The sequence below is a fragment of the Taudactylus pleione genome, unplaced genomic scaffold (assembly GCF_031769625.1).
Source record: "Taudactylus pleione unplaced genomic scaffold, aTauple2 ptg000080l, whole genome shotgun sequence".
Classification (NCBI taxonomy): Eukaryota; Metazoa; Chordata; class Amphibia; order Anura; family Myobatrachidae; genus Taudactylus; species Taudactylus pleione.
Window position 1 is genome coordinate 10,137,579 of NW_028284482.1, and position 20,034 is coordinate 10,157,612.

General features: G+C 48.1%; 1 protein-coding gene across 2 annotated transcripts in view; it reads right to left on the reverse strand.

The window, feature by feature from the left end:
• Positions 1-17,891, reverse strand: part of CCDC134 (coiled-coil domain containing 134) — a 50,111-nt gene extending 32,220 nt beyond the window's left edge. Inside the window, exons 1-2 of one of the 2 annotated variants that reach the window (XM_088468063.1) lie at positions 17,669-17,889; positions 15,904-16,043 (exon numbers count right to left, since the gene is read on the reverse strand). The gene's annotated coding sequence lies outside the window, so the exon portion shown is untranslated. Of the gene's footprint in view, positions 1-15,903; positions 16,044-17,668 lie in introns of both variants that reach the window. The other variant, XM_088468064.1, reaches the window with a different exon arrangement.
• Between the last annotated feature and the right edge of the window lie 2,143 nt (positions 17,892-20,034).

Genomic DNA, 20,034 nt, shown 5'->3' on the forward strand with positions numbered 1-20,034 from the left:
GGTGGACCCTTTTAGGGGGCTCCTTCCCGTGCGGTTCAGTGACCTTGCACGTCACCCCTGCTGGACGTATGGTCGACAGTCTAGGAAGTCTCGGGGGGTGGGGGGGATTTGCAGAGTGGGTTGGAACACCTGTGCGGTGTCCCGCGTGTTGGTGTGAGTCTTGGCAGTACTTACCTACCGGTAGGTTTTTGTTATGATGATATAGGTCGACGTTGCGGACGTTGCAGATAGGTTGGAAGCTGCAGGTTTGTTGGTGAGCTGGATCAGCGTGTTGGTGGTGTGCTGCAGGTGCATGGCTGTTCTGATTGGTCTGCGGAGGTCAGCGACCGGAGTATGCAGCTGAAGTTGGCTCTTGGTCGTGCCGCTGGTGGTGCGGAGCCAGAGGTGTGGATGGGTGAGCCGCTGGGAGGCTGGGTTGCAGTGTGTGTGCTGGGACCACCCCTGGGGGGTGGTCTGCCCGGGATACTGATTCAAAAAAAGCCAGGGAGGAGGGGGGATGTGAAAGTGTGACCGGGATGGAGCTGGTCACTGGCGATGTTGGCTGGGCGGACTTGCTCTTATCACTGACGGTCCCTCGTGGAAATGGGGATCGACGGTGGAGACACCCCTGGCCAGGAGTGAGTTGCTGAAAATAACTATGGCCATCAAATTTGGGGTACATGAAAATGGGTGCAATCATATGTTTAAGTCTGTAAAATGATTTTAAAAAATTCTTCAAAAATGCACCTGCCGCTACTCCTGCAATGAAGAAAACACCTGCTGCATACTTGGGAACCCCTCTGGAATCTATTACGGTAGTTTAGGATTTGTTAACACTTTTTTTTTTAACCCCAAAATTGAAATAATTTTTTTGGGGTGTCAAGATTTATTTTTTAAACTTTTTTTTTTTTTACACAGATCATTTTTAGGGACCATTCCCAGTGGTTCAGGCTTTTTTTTTTTAAGCCTGCACCCCTATACCCCAATTCTGCACTTTTTTTCGCCTGCTAAAGGCAAGCAAAAAATGATCCCCGTTTTTTTACAATGACTTTTCGCACCGGCGAAACGGGGAAAAAGACAATAGGCGAAAATGACGTCATCGGCAATAATTTATCGCCGATAACGGCTTTTCGCCTCAAATATGGTCCATAGAATTAATACAAAAGATCCACAATATTCCTATATACAGTGTCGGCAGTACAGGACTGATTCAGGGTGAACCAAGGACTCCATATTTGGATAAATCTAAATGATTTCTTATGAAGGTAGGCTGTTATCTTTTCCATAACAGCTATATGCCAAATTTTGTTTATAACCGCTTGAAGCAGGGGAGGGTCAAGATGCTTCCAATAAGAAGCTATAAGGCAACGGGCTGCATTAAGAATCTGAGAGATTTATCTGTTAGCTTATGTTCTCTAATATGTTTTGAATTAGTTAATTTACTAATTAAGACACTGGCCCTCATTCAGAGTCGATCGCTAGATACAAGCGGTCGCTCTGAATGAGGGCGGCCACTTGTGGTGTGAAGTGCGGCCTCCTGGACGCTAGCTAGTTGTGGGTTACCACCCACAGCTCTAGCGAGCGACCAGTTTGATGGTCGCGATGGTCAAGACCATCGCTACCATCGGGGCTTGCGACGAGACCCTAAGGTTGGGTCTCGGCAAGCGCAACCCCCAGGGAGCTTCCTGCTCTGATCGAGCAGGAAGCTCCCCACTGACATCATTGCTGATGTCAGTGGGGCCGCCCCCAAACGGCAAGCGTTCCGTCGAGAATGCCTCCATTTGGCCGGCCACCCCCCCTGCCCGCCTCCCAAACGGGGCGAGCTGTCAATCACCATCGACAGCTCGCCCCCTTTGGTGCAAGTCCCGTAGCGACGGAGTGCCCGTCGCTAGTCGGGTCTCGCGCATGCGCACGTCGGAGCCGACTCCGACGTGCGCATGCCCAATGGGCAAACATCGACCCGGTTGCGAGCGCTCAGCGCTTGTGACCGGGTCTGAATAAGGCCCACTATCTTTGGGCATGTCCACCAGATATGAATAAAGGTGCCTGTATCCCCACAACCATTCCAACAGAGCGGAGATGTCGAATTAAATATTCTATTTAATCTAGCAGGTACCATATACCAATGGAAATAAATTGTATAAGCATTTTCCTTAACTAGAATAGATATAGATGAAATCCTTTCCCTAATTATGGGCCAAGAGTCCTCCTCTGGGGGGCCCCCAGATCATTCTCCGACTGTAACTCGTATTTGGGAATGGGGGGGGGGTTCTGTAGTATGCATTAGATAAACATATAGGGATGAAATCATACCTTTCATGACAGTATTATTCAGACATAGGGCCGTATTCAATCAGGTGCGAAAAAGCTGTTTACGCACGTTTTTTGGCGAAAATTTTGCCTGAAAATTCATCTCCGTATTCAATTCCATTTAGTTTTCACCTATGCGAAAAGTCAATTCACTGAAATAGGCAATACTTTTTCTCCACCGAATAGCAGGCGAAAAAAAGTGCAAAATCTATATTTAGGAGTGCAGATGTTGGGAAACCACTCAGAACCCTTGGTACACCCCCTCCCAAAGGAAAATTCACCCCCCCCCCAAAAAAATATAAAAAAAATAAATACAGGAACACCCCAAATAACGCTTTTGAAATTTAGGGCGAAAATGAAAAAAGTGGTGGGAAAACTTCAAAAACGAGCTAGATAAGCTTCTGGGGGTGCTCTACGAAGGGGCCAAGTGTTTTTGGGATTGCAGGTGCTTGTATGAAGGAGGAATTTCACTTTTCTAAAACTTCCCTTTAGAGACATTAAAATATGCTAGCACCCATTTTCAGGTACCCCAAATTTGACATGACTACTTATTTTCACCAAAAAATACTGTTTAATGCAATTCTTCACCACTTTTGCAAGGACGCTAATAACAAGGATTTTAAACAACTTCAGTACTCCAAATAGTTTTTTTTAGGGCTATTGGGACACTTCTACATTGATCCCCAATGTTAGTGCATCATTTTTTAGGGTACCGACTGATTTCCCCAATTCTGACAGTACTTTCCGCCTGTTCTGCATTCGCCGCTTGCTGTTTTCACCTGTTTAGTAATTGAATGCGGCGAAAGCGGGGACGCGCACGATAAGTTTTTTTTTCCAAAACAGGCGATGTAGGCGAAAAATATGAGATATGGTAAGAACTTACCCTTGTTATCTCTATTTCTACAAAGTCCATAGGGTTCCACAGGATACCTTGGGTATAGGTGTGACGTCAGTCGCAGGGCACCAAAGAGTTAAGCTTTCAGCCTCCCAGGATGCACTAGGTCCCCCTCCTATACCCCGTCCCCGGGCCAAGGCACCTCAGTTAGTTACCAAGCCATAGGCCGGAGGAGGAGAAGGAAGAGAGAGAACAAAGATCTGGACACATACAAGAATCACATTCTCACCAGAGGGAGACGGAAAACCGGTGACCAGAGCAAAGCCCATCTGCAGCACAGGTGCGACAGGGCGGGAGTCCTGTGGAACCCTATGGACTTTGTAGAAATAGAGATAACAAGGGTAAGTTCTTAACATATCTCATATTTTCTACTTCAGGGTCCATAGGGTATCCACAGGATACCTTGGGGATGTCCCAAAGCAGTATCCTTTAAGGGTGGGGACGCTCCTGTGCAGAAAGGAGAATCCGCCGCCCGAAGGAAGCATCCTGAGAGGCGAAGGTGTCAAACCTGTAATACCTCACGAAGGTATGGACAGAAGACCACGTAGCAGCCTTGCAGATCTGAACTGCCGAGGCACCACGTCGAGCTGCCCACGAAGGACCCACAGACCTAGTGGAATGAGCCTTCAGAGAAGGAGGGACCGGTAGGCCTTCATGAAGATAAGCTTCAGAAATAGCCATACGGATCCAGGCTGCCAAAGTTTGCTTTGAAGCAGGCCAACCCTTTTTACGGAAGCCATAGAGGACAAACACAGCGTCCGACTTCCTAAACGAAGAAGTGCGGTCAACATAAGTCCTTAAGGCCCGCACAACATCCAAAGAGGCCTCACCCACGGAAAGACCCGGTGAGTTAAAGGCCGGAACAACTATTTCCTCGTTAACATGAAACTGGGAAACAACTTTGGGAAGAAACTCGGGCCGAGTGCGGAGCACTGCCCTGTTCCCATGAAAAACCAAGAAAGGGGGTCTACAAGAAAGAGCCCCTAACTCAGAAACACGTCTGGCCGAAGCAATGGCCAGAAGGAAAACAGTCTTAGCTGTTAGCCATTTAAGATCCACTGAGCCCAGTGGTTCAAACGGCGGTCCTTGGAGAGCCCTCAGGACCACAGCCAAATCCCAAGGCGCCACAGGTGGAACAAAGGGCGGCTGAATGCGGAGAACACCCTGCATAAAGGTGCGCACATCCGGGATTGTAGCAATCCTACGGTGAAACCAGACAGATAGGGCCGAAACCTGTACCTTCAAAGAAGCAAGGCGAAGCCCATGATCTAGTCCCGCTTGCAGGAAGGCGAGAATCCGAGACAGACGAAACTCCCGCGGTGCATAACCTCTCGGTCGACACCACTGGAAGAACGTATGCCACACACGATGGTATATCCTCGCGGAAGACGGTTTCCGAGCTCGTAACATGGTACGCACCACAGAGCTGGAAAACCCCCGGGACCTCAGCATGGCCGTCTCAACAGCCACGCCGTCAAAGACAGCCGAGTCAGGTCCGGGTGAAGGCAAGGACCCTGAGACAGAAGGTCCGGTCGTAGCGGCAACCGCAGAGGACTGTCCACGGACAGACCCTGAAGGTCTGAGAACCAGTGCCGTCTGGGCCACGCGGGAGCTATCAACAGGAGCGTCCCTCCTTCCTGTTTGAATTTCCGGATTACCCGTGGAAGAAGGGAGACCGGAGGGAACAGGTATGCGAACCGGAACGTCCACCGGACGGACAGAGCATCCACCAGAGACGCCCCTTCGTCTCTTGTGCGAGACCCGTACACCGGCAACTTGTTGTTGTGCCGGGACGCCATGAGGTCGATTTCTGGAAGATCCCACCTGTCCACCAGTAGTTGAAAAACGTCCGGGTGCAGGGACCATTCCCCCGGATGAACGTCCTGGCGACTTAGAAAGTCCGCCTCCCAATTTAGCACTCCCGGGATGAAGACCGCTGATATGGCCGGAAGATTGCGCTCCGCCCAAACCAGGATCCGAGAGACCTCTACGAGAGCCGCCCGACTGCGAGTTCCTCCTTGCCTGTTTATGTAGGCCACGGTGGTAGCGTTGTCCGACTGGACCTGCACCGGGCGACCCTGGAGAAACCGCTGTGCCTGCTGGAGAGCATTGAAGACTGCACGGAGTTCCAAGATATTTATTGGAAGCTCCGCTTCTGTCGGCGACCACCTGCCCTGGAACAAGTGTGGACCCGAAACTGCTCCCCAGCCCCGAAGACTGGCGTCCGTTGTCAACAGGACCCAATTTGGAACCCAGAACGGACGTCCCTTGTTGAGGTGGGTTGTCTGTAACCACCACGCAAGGGACAGGCGAACCTCCGGGGTGATCACAATCATCTGGGACTTCAGAGACTGAGTCAGCCCGTTCCACTTGGACAGGATCAGGTGCTGCAGAGGTCTGGAGTGAAACTGGGCGTATTCCACCATGTCGAACACCGACACCATGGAGCCCAGTAACCTCATCGCCGAGTGTAAGGACACCCGGCGGCTGTGCAGGCAACTGCGCACCCTTGACTGTAAAGCAGAGATCTTGTCCTCCGTCACGAAGATCCTTTGCTGTCCCGAGTCCAATAAGGCTCCAAGATGCAGAATCCTCCGAGACGGGATTAGAGTGGACTTCTGCCAGTTGATTAGCCAGCCGTGCCGTTGCAGCAGTGCAATGGTCAGGTCCAAGTGGCGTAACAGGAGCTCTGGAGATCCTGCCACCAATAACAGGTCGTCCAAATACGGCAACATGCGGACTCCCTGCAGCCGCAGAGAAGCCGCCATGACCGCCATCACCTTGGTGAAAACACGTGGTGCTGTTGCCAGGCCAAAAGGTAACGCCCGAAACTGGAAGTGGTCGCTGCGGATTGCAAACCTGAGGAACTGTTGATGGCGTAAAAGAATAGGGACATGCAGGTAAGCGTCCTGTATGTCCAATGACACCAAGTAGTCCCCAGGTTCCAGCGCCAGAATGATGGACCGTAGGGTCTCCATCCGAAACTTCGGGACCCGCAAAGACTTGTTGAGTGCTTTGAGGTTGAGAATCGGAAGATATGACCCATTGGGTTTCTGTACCAAAAATAGATTTGAATAGAAACCCTGGCCCCTCTGGGAGAATGGAACAGCCACTATAACTCCAGCCTGGAGCATAGTGTGCAATACCTTCCGCAGCTCCGTAGCCTTGTTCCGGTCTGATGGGAGACCCGTGGTGAAGAAGCGAGCCGGGGGTCTGTGCCGGAAGGAGAGGGCGTATCCGTGGGAAACCACCTCCAGAACCCAAGTGTCTGTCGTAGTGGTCGACCAACACTGGGCGAACTGTAGCAGGCGGCCTCCCACCCTGGGATCCCCCAAAGGGAGGCCCGGACCGTCAGGCCGCAGGCTTGTCATCTGGCTTGGGGGCCGGACGTCTGGTACTCCATGCCTGCTTCCGGGGCTTGACCGATTTCTTAGGGCCAGCCTGTCGAGGAAACGACTGTGGTTTGGGCCTGCCCTGGGCCCTAGATGACCGAAAGGACGATGGTCCCGAACCAGAAGGAGCAGCGGCCGACGGGAGACAAGCAGATTTGGCTGCCGCCAGCGTGGCCACAATCTTATCCAGATCCGGACCGAAGAGAACTTCTCCGGTAAACGGCAACGCTTCCAGACCTTTCTTGGAATCTGCGTCCGCCTTCCAGGATCGCAGCCACAAGGTGCGACGAGCAGCTACCGCTGCTGAAGAAATTCTAGACACCAGAGTACTAATGTCTAGAGCCGCCTCGTTGATGTAGGTGGCCGAATCACGGAGATTGCCAATCAACTCCGCCTGTTCGGCCGGACAGTCGGATTCAAAAGAAGCCTCTAATGAATCCGCCCAGCGCTCCATCGCTCTGGCAACCCAGCAAATGGCCATAGCCGGCCGTGCTGCCCCCCCTGCAAGGGAATAAGCGGACTTCAGGCAGATTTCTACCTTGCGGTCCGTAGCATCCTTAAGGGAGGACATGGATGGCATCGGCAATGTGGCACTACGGACAAGACGGGTCACGTGAGAATCCACCTGTGGAGGGGATTCCCACTTAGCAAAATAATTATCTGCGAACGGATAAGCCACCGCCAGGCGTCTCTGCGGCTGGTATCTTTTGCCAGGTTGTTTCCACGCCTCCTCTAAATGGTCCACCAACTGACCCGAAAGAGGAAAGACTGTGGCATCGCCCTTCACATCTTTGAAAAAGGCATACTTAGATTTAGCCGCTGGGGGAACTTCGTCCTCAATCACCAAGGCTGTGCGGACCGCCCGAATAAGTCCAGGAATATATACTTTGGACTTAGCATCAGCGTCCTTAGTATGGAGAGGTTCCTGATCGTAAGGATCCAGAATCTCCCCATCATCAGACGTCCCTTCGTCATCCTCATAAGGAGCGGACAGAGACGCCACCGGCCTTTTATGAGGCCGCATCACAGACTCCCCTTGCAACACATCCGACAAGTGCTGTACAGAACTCGTCAGGGAGTTAACCCACGCTGGCTCCTGAGAACCCGGGAGCGGGGAAATAGGGAGACTGTGGGGTACCACCAATTGTCGTGGGAACCCCTGCATGGGTGACGACACCACAGACTGCTGGGACAAACCCATCGGAGTAAACGCGGGCTGCGGAGCTAACTGGCCCACTAAAGCTGTTAACGCCTGAGCGAAACAAGCCCAGGGCGGCTCCTGTACCGGTGCTGTAACCGTAATAGGCCGCGCCATGGACAAACACTGCCGGCAAAGGCCCTCCGCGCTACCCTCCCCCTCCGCTAACGGTACTTTGCACGTGGTACACTGTAGCCGGAGGGGAAAATCACTTTCAGACATGATGGCACCACGTATGTGACCTCTCTCACCAATTAAGTATTAAATAGGCGAGAGACCACCCTGCAGCACCGCACCGCAAGGGCTTTAGCAGAAGAACAGGGACAGTAATAAAGCTGACAGTTTAGAGAAGAAAAGTTACAGGCAGCGCTAGCACAGTCACATACAATGCAGAGAAATAACAATTCCTGCACTAACAGCGCTGATTACTCAACTACACAGACACAGGGCCTGGTAGGACACAGCGCTGCATACACAGACCTGAGCCACAGCGGAGGAGAGGTATGCGGGGGGACCCAGACCACGATGCTTCCGTCCAGCGCTTCCAGCAGCGTTCACCATGCGTTCTGGAGAAGATGGCCGCTGAGGAGCAGAGAGGAGGCTGGCCTGGGGGAGGAGCGCTGCCACAGGACCAGTCGGCAGCATGCAGAGAGGGCTGTGTGCAGCGGGGGAGGCGCCGGCTGTGAGACAGGGAAGACGCGCTCCCCTGGCATGCATTTAACCCCTGGGACGCCGCAGCGCTACCGCTCTGCTGCGGTCCGCTGTCCCAGGGGGTAGTGGAAGCGCAGGTTGGTCGCCTGGCTCCACGCTGCAGCCAGTCCCCAGGGAGCCCCCTGCCTGGGGACTTAGGACCATGTGATCAGCGGGGACCCACCGCGGGACCCCGCTGCTTACCTCTGTCCCCCTTGAATCCGGCCATGGTCCGGAGCATCTGGGGTCACCGCTAGCTGTGACCCCAGACGCCCACCAGCATCCCCGGATCAGTACCGGCGTTCTGGTACCGGCGGGGTGTAGGGAAGACAGCATGGACGTCAGGACTGACTGTCCATGCTGTTCATCCAGATGTGCAGCCACAGCTGCATGAGAAAAGCTTCAGGGGCTCTTCTAGCCCCCCACTCCAACAGGTGCACCCGACTCCGGCCGGGCACCAAACTAAACTGGGGTGCCTTGGCCCGAGGGCGGGGTATAGGAGGGGGACCTAGTGCATCCTGGGAGGCTGAAAGCTTAACTCTTTGGTGCCCTGCGACTGACGTCACACCTATACCCAAGGTATCCTGTGGATACCCTATGGACCCTGAAGTAGAAAGTCGGGTAGACGGAACATTTTTGCGGATGCAAAACTAATTGAATACGGCCCATAGTCGTTCAAACTGATTCGGTTGTACAGAACAGTTTAGTGATGTAACAAAGTGTTAGCTGAAGGTAAACGAAGACATTTACATCTGGAAAATTTAATTTGTTCTGTAAGTCACTTAGATTCATACAGGTACCATCGTTCACAACATCCATTACAAATTGCATACCCCTAGTAAACCAAGGTATAAAAAAAAATCTTAGAAATTCCAGGGGGAAATAATGGATAGTCCCATAGAGAGAAATTTATAGAGAGAAGTTTAAATTGCCGTATACACTGATCCCAAATAGTACAAGTGAAATTAACTATAGGGTGAGATGAGACCAACAATGAACGGTGTCTCGAGTGCATTCCCAGTATAGAGGGAAGGGAAACAAGCTTGTAAGCAGCAGCTTCTAATTCCACCTATCTCAAAGAGGTAGTAGGGACAAACCATGCCACAGCCTGAGATGTGCAGCCAAATAATATAATTTTAATATCTGGGAATAATCGACTAGCATTGGGAGTTTCTCTCCTTGGGCTCAATTCAATTGCCCGCGATGTAAATAGCGCAGGGAGATAGCTCCCGGAGTTATTCTATACTGCATGGTGTTTAGTCGGAGAATGCCCGTTCTCGCGACTAAACACTCTTTTTAAGGCGCGAGAACAGGCATTCCCTGACCTAACTTCCCGGCGCGATGCTGTTTTCCAGGCGCAATGGGCAGAAAACAGCCTCGCGCCGGGACTTTTGTCAGATTTCTGCTCGTATCTCGAGGGGTGCGAGAAGAAATCCTTAGTCGGGGTTAGCCGCGCAGTGTATTGAATAGCTCCGGAAGCTGATTCCTGGGGCTATTCACTTCGCGCAGAATAGAATCGAGCCCCTTAAATTTTAAAAACTAGTTCTGGGAATCTTTTTCTTCCATATGAACTGTATGAACCATTTGTGGAGTTGGGAAAGAACACTGGGCCTGATTCAGAGCCGCTCGTAAGCGGCCGCTCGTTCATTCCGAACGATGTTCGCACAACTGCGCATGCGTACGGATTTTAATACGCATGCGCGAACCAGTCAGTGCGGCCGAAAATCGTGTGCTCGCTAAATAGCGAATGCCTGCTAATTTGAGTGACAGAATGAGGCGTTTGTGGGTGGTAACAGGGGAAGGTGCTTGAAAACGGGGAGTGGAGATCCGAACACAGGCGTGCCAAACGGTCAAAACGGGCGTTTAATGGGAGTGCATAATTAACAAAGCAGCGTCATCTACCACGTCACTTGGTTGTTTTATAGTTAGAACTGCTCGCATGATTGTGGTAGGAAAAACCAACCACAAGAATAGCGAGCAGTTCATACGCCGTCCGATGTACTCGATTAATCTAATAAATAGCGGACATGACGTATGATGCGAGAGGCCAGGGGGCGTTTTTTTCAAAATTACGTTCGCATGTTTTGTTCGCTCGTTCAGACATAGAGGCGTGAACAGACCGCAAAGAGCGAACGGTAAATTTAAATAGCCAACCCCTTTTTCTGGACGAGCGAGCGCAAATAGCGTCCGGCTCTGAATCAGGCCAACTATTCGGTACACTAACTGGTAGTGTTTGAAATAAATAGAAAAGCCGCGGTAAAAAGATTCATTTTGATAGATATAATTCTGCCAAAACAGGAAATAAAATAAGGATTGCCATCTGAACAGGTGCGCCTTTATAGAAGATAGGATTCAAGGATAGTTAGCATTATAAAGTAAATCATAAGTGCGAGAAATAAAAATTCCTAAATATTTTATTTTGTCGGACTTCCAAGCAAAACTGTAATTAGATTTAAGAGCATCTAAATGAGTGCTAGGAATATAAAAGGGAAGAGCCTCTGTTTTGAATAATTGATTTTATATCCAGATATAGAGCAATAATAAGTAAGGAGATCAAACAAGTTAGAAAGAGACTCCTTGGGAGAGGACAAGGTGAGTAGAACATCATCAGTGAAATTCTAAAATCTTTTGAACCAACCTGAATCCCTTTAATATTTAAAGATTGACGGATACTGGCTGCTAGTGACTCTATAACCAAAGAAAAAATCAGGGGCGATAAAGGATACCCCTGGCGTGTTCCATTAGCAATAGAGAAGGGGTGTGAGACAACTCCATTGACTGCTACTCTAGCAGAGGGGGGAGAATATAAAGCCATAATACCTTGGAGAAATGTACCCTCAAAGCCAAATTGACAGAGTGCCTCAAACATAAATGGTCAACTAATCCTGTCAAATGGCTTCTCAGCATCTAGAGAAACCAAGATGGCAGGACATTTTCTGGAGTTAATAGTAAGAACCAGAATAATAATCTGTCTAGTATTATCTCAAGCTTGTCGCCCAGAAATGAAACCCACTTGGGCATTATGAAATTATCGAGGCAAAATAGAGTTTAAACGAGTTGCCAACATTTTTGAATAAAGCTTAATATTAGTATTTAATAATAATATTGGTCTATAATGGTCACAATTAGTGGGATCTTTCCCTTTCTTATGAATTACTATGATTCAAGCTTCAAGGACCTGAGGGGAGAAAGGTGCACTATTTAAAACACTATTAAATAATGTGGATATGTGAGGGATAAGAATATTTGAAACTGTTTTGTAACAAGTTGCTGTCAGACCATCTGGACCGGGAGCTTTATTAGATTTCATCATTAAAATTCTCTAAAGCTGCTGAAGATAATCAAGGCAAATTACATTTCGTAAGAAAATCCTGAATCGAGGACTCTGGTGGTGAAGAAAAGTTCCCAGAAGAGTTATATAACTTTGAGTAGAAAGAAAGAAACTCCTCTGTATATGCTTAGGGTTATAGAGTAAGTCGCCCTTTCAGGATTTAATCGAAAGAACATTATTTTGAGCAATCTTCGATCGTAACCTAGAGGCAAGTAATCTATCCGCTTTATCCCCTTTCATAATATGACTGATTAAGCCATTTCAATGCACATTCAGCCCTATCTGTCAGAAGAAGATTTAACTCACCACGTACAGTTTGTAATCTAGATAGATCTTCCTTAGACCCTGAAGATTTATGTTTACTATCTAGGATTCGTATCTGATCTGTAAGATCACGTACTTGTTGAGTTCTAATTTTTTTAGAATGGGCTGAAGCACTAATTAAGTGACCACGAATTACTGCCTTATGAGCTTCCCGTGACAACAAACATCGGGGAGATATTTTATCGTTGTATTGGTATGAAAGTAATGTTGTAATTCGCTAACTAAAAGGGCTTTAGTAGAGGGTTTAAGAAGAATCCTATCGTTCAGACGCCAATGACGAGAACCACAACTAGTCTGATGTCCCATAATATCAACTATCATTGGACCATGTTCTGACCAAGGCCCTCATTCAGACCCGCTCGCAAACGGGTCGATGGTGGGGCACTGCGTACATGCCGCGCGCAAGTCCCGTAGCGGGTGAGAAGTTCACAAGCTCCTGGGCTCGCTACAAACGGGGTGGCTGTCGATGTTGATAGACATCTCGCTCCGTTTTGTAGGCGGGGAGGGGGGGTGGCTGGACAAACGGAGGCGTTCCTGAAGGGGCTGTGGGCGGCCCTACTGACATCACTCATGATGTCAGTAGTGAGCTTCCTGCTCTATTAGAGCACGAAGCTCACTGGGGCTTGCGGCAGATGAGACCCTACCACAAGGTTCTCGTCGCAAGCCCGATGGTCGAGACCATCACCTGGCCGCTCGCAAAAGCTGGGGGTGGTAACCCACAGCTTAGCGAGCGGCCAGGAGGCCCGCTAAAACAAAAAAAAGCGGCCACCCTCATTCAGAGCGAGCGCTCGCTTTTTGGGAGCGGCTCTGAATGAGGTCCCAAGTTCGGGGTCAAATAAAAACATCTAATATAGACTGAGCTAGTTCAATACTAAAAAAAACAAAACATATCTATCCTAGTGTAAACATCATGTATTGGGGAAAAGAAGGTAATCCCTAGCCGTGGGCTCTCTGATCCTCCGGGAATCAAATAAGGGTTAGTGTGTAACCAAAGCTGCAGAGTCTGCTAAGGATATTTCTGAAGGGTCTTGGGAAGAGGTTTGGACCTATCCATATGGCAATCAAGAATAGTATTAAAATCCTCCGCTAAAATCACATTTCCCTGGCGATGTAAAGAAATGTGTTCATCCAAATTCTGGAAGAAACAAGATTGATTCTAAGGACTACATACCCTAAATTCAATGTCAGAGCAGGTTTTCTCTCTCTGCTTTTGTATAATCCCCATTTACAAAGATGCAGGGACTGGCAACAGTGTGTCACAGCAATGTGATCTTGTGAGTAAAACATTATTTTCTCAGGAAGTGCTGCAACCATTGCTATAGCTGGGAGTGCTGTGACCACATGATGCGATGTAGGGAATAGGATTCATATTACTAAACCATTAAACTGGATGGGTCTGACTACTCTGACATTGTGCACTGTTAGCCTGTGGTTAGAATAAATACAATCTTGTGTGGAGGAGGAGGTAAGGGGCAAGATGATTAAGGTGTGTCTATATAGCAGCCATGCCACTCTGGAGTAAGAATAAACTGGTATAATTATTTGCTAGAAAGAAACAAAAAGAGTAAAAATAATTCCAAAATGTAATAATTTATGTGGACATCCATTTAGCAGGTGACATAACTAGGAGGCTCCAATTACATAACATTGATCCCTACCTGCTCTAGTGACAATTATATCTACTTGAACATTCTTTTTCTAAAACCTATTTAGAATGTCTTGTAATTAACATATTTTTTTAAATGTCATAACCAAATAACAAATAACAAAATATATCACCAAAAGCTCATGTCATAAATACAACCCATATAGGGGAATTCAATATGGAGCGAAAACTCAGTTTTTTGTGTTAATATCACACCTATGATGTCATTATCGCAGGTTTTACTTTTACACCATAATCAATTTCAAAGACTTTTCGCAGGTTCGAAAAGTCTTTGAAAAAAAATGGGGATAACTTTTCACCACTGAATAGGTGGCGAAAAAAAGTGCAGAATTGGGGTTTAGGGGTGCAGGCTTAAAAAAAATAGCCTGTACCCCTGGGAATGACATTTAAAAAATAACTGTGTCAAAAAAAGTAAAAAAAAAAAAAAACAGGGACACCCCAAAAAATTATTTAAAAAATTGGGGTGATAAAAAAAAAAAAATGGGAAAAAATTGTTTAACAATAGAGAAATAGGTTCAGGGCTATTCTGCAAGTATGCGGCAGGTGTTTTCTACAATAGATTTATAGCGGCAGGTGCACAAATACAGAATTTTTTAAAACTTACTTTAGGAACATCAAAATATGCTAGTACCCATTTTCATGTACCCCAAATTTGATGGGACCACTTAAAAAAACGAAAAAAAAATAACCTAAGTGCTCTTCTGCAACACTTCTTCAATGTCGGGAAAAAAACACCTGCTGCGGCTATTTAAATCCCCGACTTTCATTTACAGGCTAAAACAGGGGTACCCATAGTGATCCCCCTTGTTTTTACAACTTTAGGGGGGTCCTACAATTTTTTTAAGGAAAATTTCGTAACTTTACGCAAATCCCACTTCGCAGGCTCCCGTTTTCGTTAGTTTCATATTGAATACGGGAATAAGCGGGCGCGCGCCCGATACTTTATCCCAGGTAAAAGCTCCGATATGAAACGTAAACTTAGACAGCGAAGTTTACGTTTCATATTGAATTCCCCTCTTAATATGATACTCAAATGACAAAAAGGTAAATAATTTTTGTACATCAAAACACAGATCCCTAAATCTAGTATTTGCTTCCTATAGTTAAAACTCTGGATTAGCTGATTTAGGGGCTGATTCAGACCCACTCGCGAGCGGCTGTCCGCTCGCAAGTGGGTCGATGGTGTGCACTGCGCATGACGGAGAGAGCTCCGTCGTGCGCATGCGCCAGACGCGACGAGCGAAGGACTTTCCTTCGCTCGTTGTGTCTGATCAAAGGGGGCGTGCTGTCGATGTTGATTGACAGCACGCCCCCTTTGGTGGGCTTCCCGGGGGCGTGCCTCCCAGATGGGGGCGTTCCCAAGGGAACGCCTACCGTCAGAAGCCGGCCCACTGACATCACTAGTGATGTCAGTGGGAGTGATTTTGGCTCTGATAGAGCCAAAATCACTCCGGGCCTTGCGGTTGAGAAACTCAACCGTAGGCTCCGGCTCGCAGTGGCGATGGTCGCGATGGTCAAGACCATCGCGACCATCAACCTTCACGCTCGTATAGGCTGTGGGTGGTGACCCACAGCTATACGAGCGTCCAGGAGGACGCTCCATTTTTATGGAGGACGGCCCTCATTCAGAGCGAGCGCTCTGCTCAGAGCGTCCGGCTCTGAATGAGGGCCTTAGTACGACAAGATCCTATCAAAGTGTATTGTATTCTGTAAGCAAGAAATAGCAAGGGATAGTAATTATAGATTGAAAACTAGGACACAGATGGCTTGCTCAATTTCACAATACTGGGAGTGCTAGGCATCCAAGGAGGACATCTTGTCCCTTTTAGGAAATATGCCTATAGGAACACTCACAAATATTAGGAAACTGATCAAAAAGTAGCTCCTATTTGAATATAGGCTACCAGCTATGCTGAAGAAAGGGTGAATACAATTATATGGATAATTTCTGCATACAGGGCACATATATCGGTGTTTAAAATCAGGCTACAGAGTAAACACTTATCCCAAATAAAACCTGCGTCATTGAACTCTTCTCAGATATACAATAGCTAGGACACCACACTGTGCTCTTTTCCTCCAAAGGAAGCAAACAGAAAGGTCTGTGTAATTTCTTACGTTCAGCTGGCTCACAGTACAGGAAGTGTCTTCTCAGTGTGGAGGTGTTTATTACCCGAGAGCATCTGCTCTATCAGTGTCTCAATACTTCTTTTAGTCACTGCATCACCACTGCATACTGCACTCCCGATGTTGGAACCCTATTGAAAGGGATAATTACAGAGCAGATTTATAGCTCTCTGTAATGTATCACAGATATTGATATCAATAACTAATCAATTCATTCTCATGCCAGCAGTTGTGCAGAGCAATATAGTCAAGTTTCAGCTAAAAAAAACAGGCAAAGAGTATGGATACAACTAAATGCAAAGTCACTGCACTTTTTTTTTTGTTTACAGGGATAAGAGCCTATAATAAACAAGGTGGGTTATACAGGTCCATCAAATGACCTCAATAAATTATCCATATCTGCTGATATCATAAAGAAAATGTAAATGATAAAATTTTTACTTCCTACAGAGAGAATATATATATAAGCCATCATTTGCTCTAACGCAAGTATACTACCATACTGCTAAAAAGAAAGTGCATGTGCCACCTCACATCGGGTCTGATTCTGAGTCGCACGCAAATGCAGCAGTGTGCATTGGCAGTCGCCTGTCTGCGAGTTTATGCAAATGGTGCTACAAACTCCTTCCCTTGTGCACTTCCATGCTGCTGAATGAGCAAGGTCTGAGACTCCCACTTTTAGCGTTTCTACACACTGTAATACCACCTGGTGCGCCCTTATACACCATCAAAAATTGCACGCGCCTTATGACAGGTGCAGTTTCCCCGTCAGACCATGGCCTACCATACCTGTGCGTCTGTGAATACAGCCGTTTGCATTGATACACTTGTGGTACTCCCATAATGTGCCCACTGAACAACCCATTTTTCTGTGCACTACTAGCCACCTCCCGGTCATTGCCCAGGAACGCCTATCGTTTTTCTGCCACCTTACTGATACCATCTATCCTGATAACAACACCTTTGCGCGTACACTCTGTGTAACGCAAGCGCGGTAGGATTTCCAGAACATGCGCAGCTGCAAATAATGGCACATCTACGTGAACATCAGCATTGCGTGTGACCCAGAATCAGGCCTATTATGTTTTCACTTTCAGATATTTTATAGTTATTTTTGTGCTGCTTTGCTTAGTCTCCAAACATGTAAATGATGCCAACTGCATGGCATGTGCCCCTTTTCATATAACTACAGATGCGTCCTCGCACATCTTTGCTGCAGTCGCGCCAAACAGCTCCTCTCGTATTAAGGACAGATGTAGGAGGACACATCTATATTCCCTTTATATTGCATGCATTGGCCTGTGAATCTAGGCTGGCAGCAATACATATGCTTTACAGTCTGTGACATATAGTAACCTCTACTGGCTCGATTACTACTTAAATAAATGATAGAAAATATAATGTTTCATATATTTAATCTACCACATGTATAGACTACAAAAGCCTTTACATTGTGTGGAATAATTAAAGTCTGCAGTGATCAGAGGTCTCTGAACTCAGCCGAACATCAGAGGCGATTTCCATTTCTGCATAGAAACAAAATGCTTGTATGCTCTGACTGGATTAAACATATTAGAAAGAATACATTCGAATTTCCCCCTGGAAGCGCTGTGTGCTGGTTACAAATAAGAGAATCGCTTTCAGTCTTTCAGGTGCAGACAGCATGTTGTCTTGTAAAAAATTAACCGGTACATGTGCAATGAAATGTGAGGCGATGTATGTACAGTGATACTCCTATGTACTGTACATCACTCACCCTTCTCTCAAGCCGGTGAGCAGTCACTGAATGATCCTTCACTCCCTATGGGCTGTCATGCTGTTGCTGCTTATTTCCAGGTACCTTTTTTGTGCAGTATCAGTCACACCAATAAGAGAAGCTCCGTCCTTCACGATGTCATTTCCTGCCACTACCCACAATCCTCAGTAGCTTTGTAGTTCTTCTGCTGCTGTGTCTCTGCATCCATCTGTAACTGGTTTATGCTTGGCTCAGCATGCCATGATGCAACTAGATTTGAACACTAATGACGATTCCTTAGCTGCAGTAGCTAGAGCTAGACGTCTTCATTTCACATGTATCCAGTTATAAGGAACTAATGTGATTACTCTGTTACAGAGTCTCTGTAAGATATATGGGGTAGTTTAAGCATGCGACGCTTACGTGGTGCCCTCTGCTTGTGTGATGTTGTATTGCAGCACAGCAGGTTCATACAATGTCGGTGTTGCAAGGAAAATGATCATCTCCACTGGGTGCACAGTACTTTTTTTACCCAACAGAAAGGCGTCTTTATTCTTCATCAATTGTCATTTTATAAAGAGGCAGGGTTAAACACAGGGTTGGGAAAGACTACTAGTCCTAACCAAAGCCATACCTACATTATTAACAAAAAAAAAATTCTACTTCAGGGTCCATAGGGGGTCCACAGGGTTGACCTTGGGGTATATCTGGATCCATGGGCACCACGCAGTTAAAGCTTTAGCTGCTCCCAGGATGCACTTGGATCCGTCCTCCTCTATACCCCGAACCCGAGCCACAGGCACCCCAGTTTAAGTTGGTGACCGGCCGGAGTCGGGTCACCCTGCAGGAGCAGCCCCCAGAAAGCTATTTTATTTTTATTTTATTGAGGTTTTTTTTGTTAATGTATTTGGCTCTTCAGAGCGGCAGCAATGGACTGTCTATATAGACGTCCATGCTGCCGCTTCTACTCCCTGCTGGCGCTGCGACGCCAGTATTGCACTGGGGATCGCGGCGGGAGGCCAGAGTCCGTACTAGCTGGACTCTGGGGACCTCCCTGGACTGCTGCCGGAGACGCCGGGGAGTGAAAGGTAAGCCGCGTGTCGCTGGTTAGCGGCGGCTCGCGGGTACCTTTTTAAAAATGCAGTCCTTTGCCTCCGTTTCGTGGGGACAGACCGGGGGTTGCTAGCTGTGGCGGCGGGCTCCCCCTCCTCTGAGGCATACCCCGTCAGACCACTAGACCACCAGGGTTCCATTTGCGGCTAGCGGGAAGCCGGCAACCGGGGGTTAATTGTTAGCTAGGGGAGGAAGCCTTCCATGTTTAGCTGCTCCTCAGCTCAGCGTGCCTTTCAGCACGAAGTCTGGAGTCGCTGAGCTGCAGATTCCTCGGCCACTCCTCCTCTGAGGTCTCTGGCGGCCATTTTCTCTGTGGCAGCGCAGAACTTCAGGGAGCACGCGGACCGGTCCCCCTGTGTACCTCTTCCCTGTTTTAGGACAGCGTACACAGCACTATAGCCCTCCCAGACACTGAATCTGGGCAGTTGATTGTAGTGGAAAGGTGCAGTGAGTATATCATCCTGCATGGTATGTGACTTTTGCTAGTGCTGCTGTCTGTGCTTATTTCTACTTACTGTCAGCCTATACCCATCCCTTTCCTTCTCCATAGCCCTACAGGTGTGTGGGGGAGGGGCGTTTTTACAGACCTCACTTATATAAATCACATATTTGTGAGGTCCGTCACATACAGTTGTGTGCTTCACAGTGCCATATTGTGGGCTGTTGTCCAGCACACTAGTGCGTGCGCTTGATTCTGCTCTGTTGCCATATATATTTATTTATATAATATATTGTGTCATGTCGGAAGAGGAGATTGAGCACTCCGTGGCTCCGGTGTTGGTCTCCTGCAGACGCTGTTCTGCAGGAGTGGATGGAGAGGATTTATCACAGGATGGCCTGTGTAGACGGTGCCAGGTGGTTCCTGGCCCATCAAAACCCCATATGACGCAGGAACCACCATGGGCGATGTTTTCTCAGGTGCTGGTGTCTATTGCGGACCGTCTGCGGTCCCGACTGCTGTCCGTCCTAGGGCGTTGCCCCAGCCTGCCATCCCCCATTCCCTGGGTGTCCCGCAATTATTGCGGAGCCCCCCCGGGTCTCAGTCTGTTGGTCCTTATGCGGGGTTGCCTATGTATATACAGGCTTCCCCTGTGACACAACAGTCTGTGGTGCCCTTCCAGGCCCCTGTGGCGGCTCCTCCACCCTGGGTGGATGTGCTCTAAAACTTTTACAAAATTTGGCGGCCGCGTCTTCGGCTTTTCAGTCAATGTTGCAGAGTGACATGCCTTCAATGGCGTAAAAACGCACACTAATGGCGCAGGCGGCGCATTTAT